General features: G+C 38.9%; 1 protein-coding gene across 1 annotated transcript in view; it reads right to left on the bottom strand.

The window, feature by feature from the left end:
- gxylt1b (glucoside xylosyltransferase 1b) overlaps window positions 1-6,340 on the bottom strand; it is a 366,738-nt gene that overhangs the window by 262,922 nt on the left and 97,476 nt on the right. The gene's annotated exons all lie outside the window — the stretch shown is intronic.

Genomic DNA, 6,340 nt, shown 5'->3' with positions numbered 1-6,340 from the left:
TCCACTGGACTGTCCATTCCCCTATATTTAACTTCTAGGAGGACTCTAACCTAAAGCTAAGTCTTAATTAAGTTTTAAATTAATAGTTAGAAGATTAAAAGATAATCATCACAGACTTTTTGTGTAGGTATTGTTGACAGTTCCAACAAGACTGGTGGGAAGAATAAATCCAAAACTGCACATTTAGTAATATTTTTCTAATGAAAATAACCCACAAAACCCTTTAATTAGTTGTGTAGATGAATTAAATGACTATTTAAAATCTCTTCTACAAAGCCATTCATTGTTCAATGCTTTTTTTATTGGCAAATATTGGAAAGATTTTTGTTTCTAGTTGAATTATTTTTTTTTTTTTAGATGTCCAAAAGCTTCAAGACGTCCAACAGCGTAAAAAATATTCAGCTACAACTTTGAACCTTGCCCCTTTAAATTTCAGATCTTTAGTCTCCTTTGAAATACATATTCTATATTTTTTCCTATATTTTCGTGATGATCTGAAAAATCTGATAAAAATCTGATAATTGAGAGCCTACAAACTAAAATGTGATGTGTGACTTCAGCCAACAGATGGCAGTACATCTACATGGCATTAATCAACATTTAAGTTACCCACAACTCCAGTTTCATTGTCACATCTGCTTTATTTTTATCTTGAATACTTGGAAACCCCAAATGTATCTATATGAATTTGAATTAATGTTACTTTAACTGTATTTATTTCCACTTGTCCAGCATTAAATCATATAATTCACACATACCTACAAGGAATTTGATTACACATGCAACTGTATTTCTTTGCAAACGTTGAGTCAAGTGAAAAGAGCGTGTTCATAATACCTCCAAATGTTGTTTGAGAGTTAGTCAGAAAAAAAAACGTTTTAGTTTGTCTGTGTGCTTTTGCCTTAAAGTAGCTTTGCCTGTATGCTGTACAGTAGTCGCTGTGTGTGGGGCTTTTATGTCTCCTGTTTCCAATGCCATTACCAGTATTTTTTCTCCCATTTTACCTCCTTCCCCTCAAACAAATTACACAGGCAGAGAAAATCTCATGAGAGGCTGAAATCAATGCTGCCATCATTTACAAACAATCACAGCAGATGCACAAAGGTGAGTTCTCCATGGCAGAGGAGTGAGTCTCACTCCAGAGAAGTATATTGAAAAGCCTGTTGTTGTGATACATGGTTGCTTCAGTTTTTATTAACACACCCAGCATGGTTCTCCTCTGGACAATAAACAGGAATATATTCTCTTAGCACCTTTAGTTTGTGTGTGTGGCCCAAAAGATGACGACTCTTCTAAATGTGATGCATTTGTTTGCCATCTAATTTCCAGGTTTGAGTATAACTTCAGATGTTGTTTAGTCTGTCAGTGGAATTCAGTGTTGTTGTAGCAGTTGTGTTGATAAATTAAAGGGAATTTCAATGCTTTGTCTGTAGAAGACTGCATGGAAAAGATGGAGCTCACTGACATTGCGCTAAGTTATGTTCGGGATGCATCCGGACTCCTTCACCGGTGTCCTAAATAGGAAAGGTGATGTGGTCAACTCACCTGATGAAGGATGCATATGCAAAGTCAACTCCAGCTTTGGCAGCTGACTTAATAAATCTTACTGCTGCAGTGGAGTAACATTTTGCAAGACAATGACGATATATTCCAATAAGGATTTTATTTTTATTTTTTTGCATCTCAGCAGCTCCATTTGTGACATCACAACTAATGCAGAATTAAGGTCCTTATTCAGTATTAGAACTGACTGGTTCCCATTGGAGTTTGCATGTTCTCCCCGTGTATGTGTGGGTTCTCTCCGGGTACTCCGGCTTCCTCCTACCGTCCAAAAACATGTATGTTAGGATGATTGGTGTCTCTAAATTGTCCTTAGGAGTGAGTGTGAGCGTGTGTGGTTGTTTGTCTGTTTGTCTCTATGTGGCCCTGTGATGGACTGGTGACCTGTCCAGGGTGTAAACCGCCTTTCGCCCGATGACTGCTGGGATAGGCTCCAGCCCCCCCATGACCCGACCGATGGATTGACGGTATAGAAAATGGATGGATGGTTGGTTCCAATTGTGGGTTGTTCCAGTCTAACCCAGTTAAAACAATGGAACCCTGTATCTTCAGTTTGATGGTAACAGATTATATTCAAAACACAGAACACGATTGGGATCATAAGCAGTGATGTTGTTTCAGGGTTACTAAATTATAAGTTTTTTTTAATACCAAAAAAGTAACCAGAAAAGTAGACAATCCTAACCAGAAAATAAAGTTTTTATGTACGTCTATTTTACTTAAGTATTTGCACTATCAGGGCAATGTTTTTCTTGTTATCTGACAATTTACCAAACATGTTTATGAGATATTATAGCTTGCTATGCTATCTCTGCAATCTAATAAAGCAGGTAAAAGCAGATCCACCTTGGTGATAAAAGAGAACACCTGGTGGAACAGCTCCCAGCCAATTAGCTTAACTGGTTTGCAATGTGAAGGCATAAAAGGAGAAGCCCAGAAAGGCAGGAAGCAAAGATGTGAATGGTTTAGAATGCTGTCAAAGATAACACAGGAACACAGGAATAAAGCAATAATAACTTAAAAAATAATGTTTCGCAGATTGTAAAGATTCTTATGATCCAGAAAATTCTTTATATAGGACAAGGTCATAAACCAATGCTTAAAGGCAGCTCATCATTAAACATCATTATGAAATGGAAATGCCTGCATGGCCTCAGGAACACTACTGAAAGCCAATTTCAGAGAAGTTTGTCACTGCATCCACAAGTTAAAGTCAACCGTGTAAGTAAATGGTAAATGGACTTGTACTTGTATAGCGCTTTTCTAGTCTAGCTGACCACTCAAAGCGCTTCACTACATGCCGCATTCACCCCACTCACACACATTCATACAGCACGTCTTAGGATATAACTACGTGCTTTCTAAGCATTCACACACATTCATACCCCCAATGATACACTGGGGGAGCAACGTGGGGTTCAGTGTCTTGCCCAAGGACGCTTCGACATGTATCCTGGGGAAGCCAGAGTCGAACCACCGACCTTCCGATTGGTGGGCGACTGCTCTTCCTCCTGAGCCGGAAAATAACTATTTATACAGAAGTACCAGAAACATCACTGCCTGCCTGGGCTTGAGTTCATTGGAGATAAAAACAAGGGCAGAGTGGAAAATTCTCCAGTGGTCTGACAAATACATTTTTCCCTACATTATATATAAGAAATACATAAAAAAGCCCCAAACCAAGCAGAAAAATTCTGTGTCAAGCAAAAATGGGGAAAATCATCATCAATGGCATTAAACTCAAAATGAGACGTCACTTCACAACAGTTCGTTTTTACTTATTTTGCCATCTCTTTCGATGATTTAGCTGTTTATAGACCTACAATACGCAAAGTATGACTCAAGCTGTCCACTGGTCTAACTCATTTATTCCAAATATTCGTTCTTAATTAAAAATGAAGCCCTGCTCTAACATACACTAAATACAATACAGGATGTCAATCCTAGATGTCAGATACAATAAAAAAAGCTCCTATGTTGCAATGAAATGTAGCTAGTTATTAACATATTAGATATTCCCTTTGCTGCTCTCTATTTGATCAGAGGAAGTTCTGACTGTCATGCTCCACCTGTGATGGTGGAGGCACATAAATGGATTTTGTAATAGAGCTGGAGTCTTTAGTGCTCAAAGCAGGCTCAGCTTGTGTGATTTGCTGCCTCTCACATCCACTCATTGCATCATTATCAAATCCTCTCAACCCTTTTAGCCCAATTTCCCTTTTTCTCTACACCAGAGACTGTAGTTTTGCACAACATCAAACTGTAAATGTGAAATGGAGAACCCATTTTCTATAATTCAGTAGCAGGGTCAAGCATCAAAGGTGTGGAAAAGATCAAAATTAAGTCTGTAGAGGCAACAAAGAGCTAAACCAGGACATATGCAATGCAGTCTGCATTAGACTTCGCACTGGCCCATAAATCACAGATATTATGCTGGGTCCCTTGGCTTGCTTACAGCCCAGACTAGAGTAGCCTGGCTTGCTTGCACCAAAGAGCAGACTACTGACCAACATCAGATGGCTCCTAGGTTTTAGAGAGAGCCACACTAAATCTCCCAGACCACTTTGGTGTGGCAGAGCTGGCCTGTGTTAGCAGCGTGGCTAACCTGGTTAGCTGCCTATAAGACCACGATTGCTGGCTTCTGCTGCTGTTTCAAATGGGTTGTACTGTCAGGTAAGAAAGTAATTGCCTTTTCTATGGATAGTTTATGACCCTGTTTACCCTTTGAAAAATAGCTCCTACATGTATTCCTCTTCTGAGTGGTGGTACTTTGTCAGGCGGATGGTAGATGGAGGTGCTTTCTCACTATTAGTGAGCAAAAAAAATGTGCACCTAAGGCTGAAGGGGACCATTTTAGCTGTATTATGTGACAGTGAGGGAGAATTGATTACTTTCTGTGCATTGTATGCTTGCACGGAAAACCTTTTTCTTGTTCATTGGCTGAATAAGGAACCTCTGTGTGTATTTCCCCTAAACAAGTTGGCTAAACCTGTTTAAATCCTTAAGCATCATACATTGGGTTGTACTATCGTGACTTGGTTTTGTGTAGTTCATTAGTCCCCTTCCAGATTTCTGCTCACTTTGCACTGGGACCAGGGGGGGTCCTAGTGGGTCCAAAGCAGGCAGGGGGGCCTGCTTTGGAAGAAGCACCAAATCCCCCCTCTCGTCATATCTTTCTTGAGCTGGCAGATCTGGTGCTGATACCAGGGAAACTGTTCCCAATAATCTTTGAGTCCAATTAAAGATTAACAGCAGTACATTGAGAGCCATTCTCATTGTAAATACCTTTTCTTCCTTTGTTTAGGAGCTGCTCATTTAGTGCAATTAGTGAAATCAAAGGGCAGTCCACAAGACTGTAATTGTCTGACACATGTAAATAGGATCAGAACAGCTGGTGGAGCTGTTGGTCTGAATAATTCCAGGAGAGGAGAAGAAGCTTAACTGAAGTAGCAGGTATAGGACAGTAGAAAAAAAATCCGTCAGCAAGCAAATTAAACTGTTTGCCAGTCAAATTAATACCTTTGGTCCAAAGTGACTCTTCAAAACTAATTAGAATTATTGTGTTCTAAACATTCAGCATGAGTCATGAAGCTGAGCAAATCATGCCACCTTTAAACATACATTAATGTTCATATTTTAAATGGAAGTCTGCTAATTTCTATGGTAATCCTCAAAATTCTCCAATTGTTGAGTAAAACCTTCTGGAGTTATTTTCTTCTGTATATTGAACAGTTTCAGAGGATTTCGGAGAGACCGCAAGGTGTATTTGGGAGTAGTGAACAAGCTAATATACTTCTAGTTTTACAGTCAAACTTATCACTATATTTAGAGCACATTCAAGAGAACACTTAATAGTCTTATTCAGCCAGTGTCCATGATATTATCTGTGTTGTGTGCAGGTGTGTGTACCATCTTGTCCAGGCAGTGGTGCTTCTCATGATGGCTTTTTCTTTTTTAATGGTGTTGGGTTTTGTTCTGAAATTTGTTTGGCCTGAAACTGGAGTTCCCAGTTTAAGGTTGTATATTTTTAGGTTATTGTTAAATTTTTGTTCTCATTTGATATATTTGAACACACATTCTGTTGAAAGTACTGCATTATGTGTGAATCGTTTTTGTAAGTAAACTCTTTCTGAGTCTATTTAAGATCCTATCCTAGTTTAGTTTGCATAGCTACTGTGGGGTGTATCTGCACAATACCCTGTAGCTAAGCTATGTTTTCACATTTTAGGACAAACATCAGTTGTGTACCATGGGGTCAGCAAGTGTTTTGGTCATTTATCACCAAAAGATCTCACCTCTGGAGGCCCATAGGGAAGATCCCTCCTTGTGTCTTGTGTCCAATTGTTTTTGGTGATAAATTGTTTTAATTCCCGACTGGTTTGATTTTATTAGAATTTTTTTAGTTTAGTTGATTTTAGATTTTTGTTTTATCGGATTCATTGGTTTTATTGATGTTGTGACAAAGTGGTTTCTGTGGTTTGCACGGGTAACAGTGGAGTCTTTGTTCTGTTCAGGTAAAATGGCGGACACTGCGGGAAACTTTTTAAATGGTGATGGAGGGCTCAAAATGGTGGCATGGTAGAACGGTTAGAAAAAGTTGTATAACATGGGAATTTACACTTTTATAAATGGTGAAAGGGTTGGTAGATGTACGTATTGTTAGGACAAATGGCATGCAAACATTTAAAATGATAGTTGTAGTGCGAAATGGTGGTTATAGCGGGAACCGTGCGAGACGGCGCCATGTATCTGTTGTTTATCAAACTTGGTTCTTTCCAGT

Source organism: Leuresthes tenuis, unplaced genomic scaffold (assembly GCF_036924035.1).
Source record: "Leuresthes tenuis unplaced genomic scaffold, fLeuTen1.0.hap1 SCAF_23, whole genome shotgun sequence".
Taxonomy (NCBI): Eukaryota; Metazoa; Chordata; class Actinopteri; order Atheriniformes; family Atherinopsidae; genus Leuresthes; species Leuresthes tenuis.
Note: the sequence above shows the minus strand (reverse complement) of the source record. Positions and strands in the feature narration are given on the sequence as shown.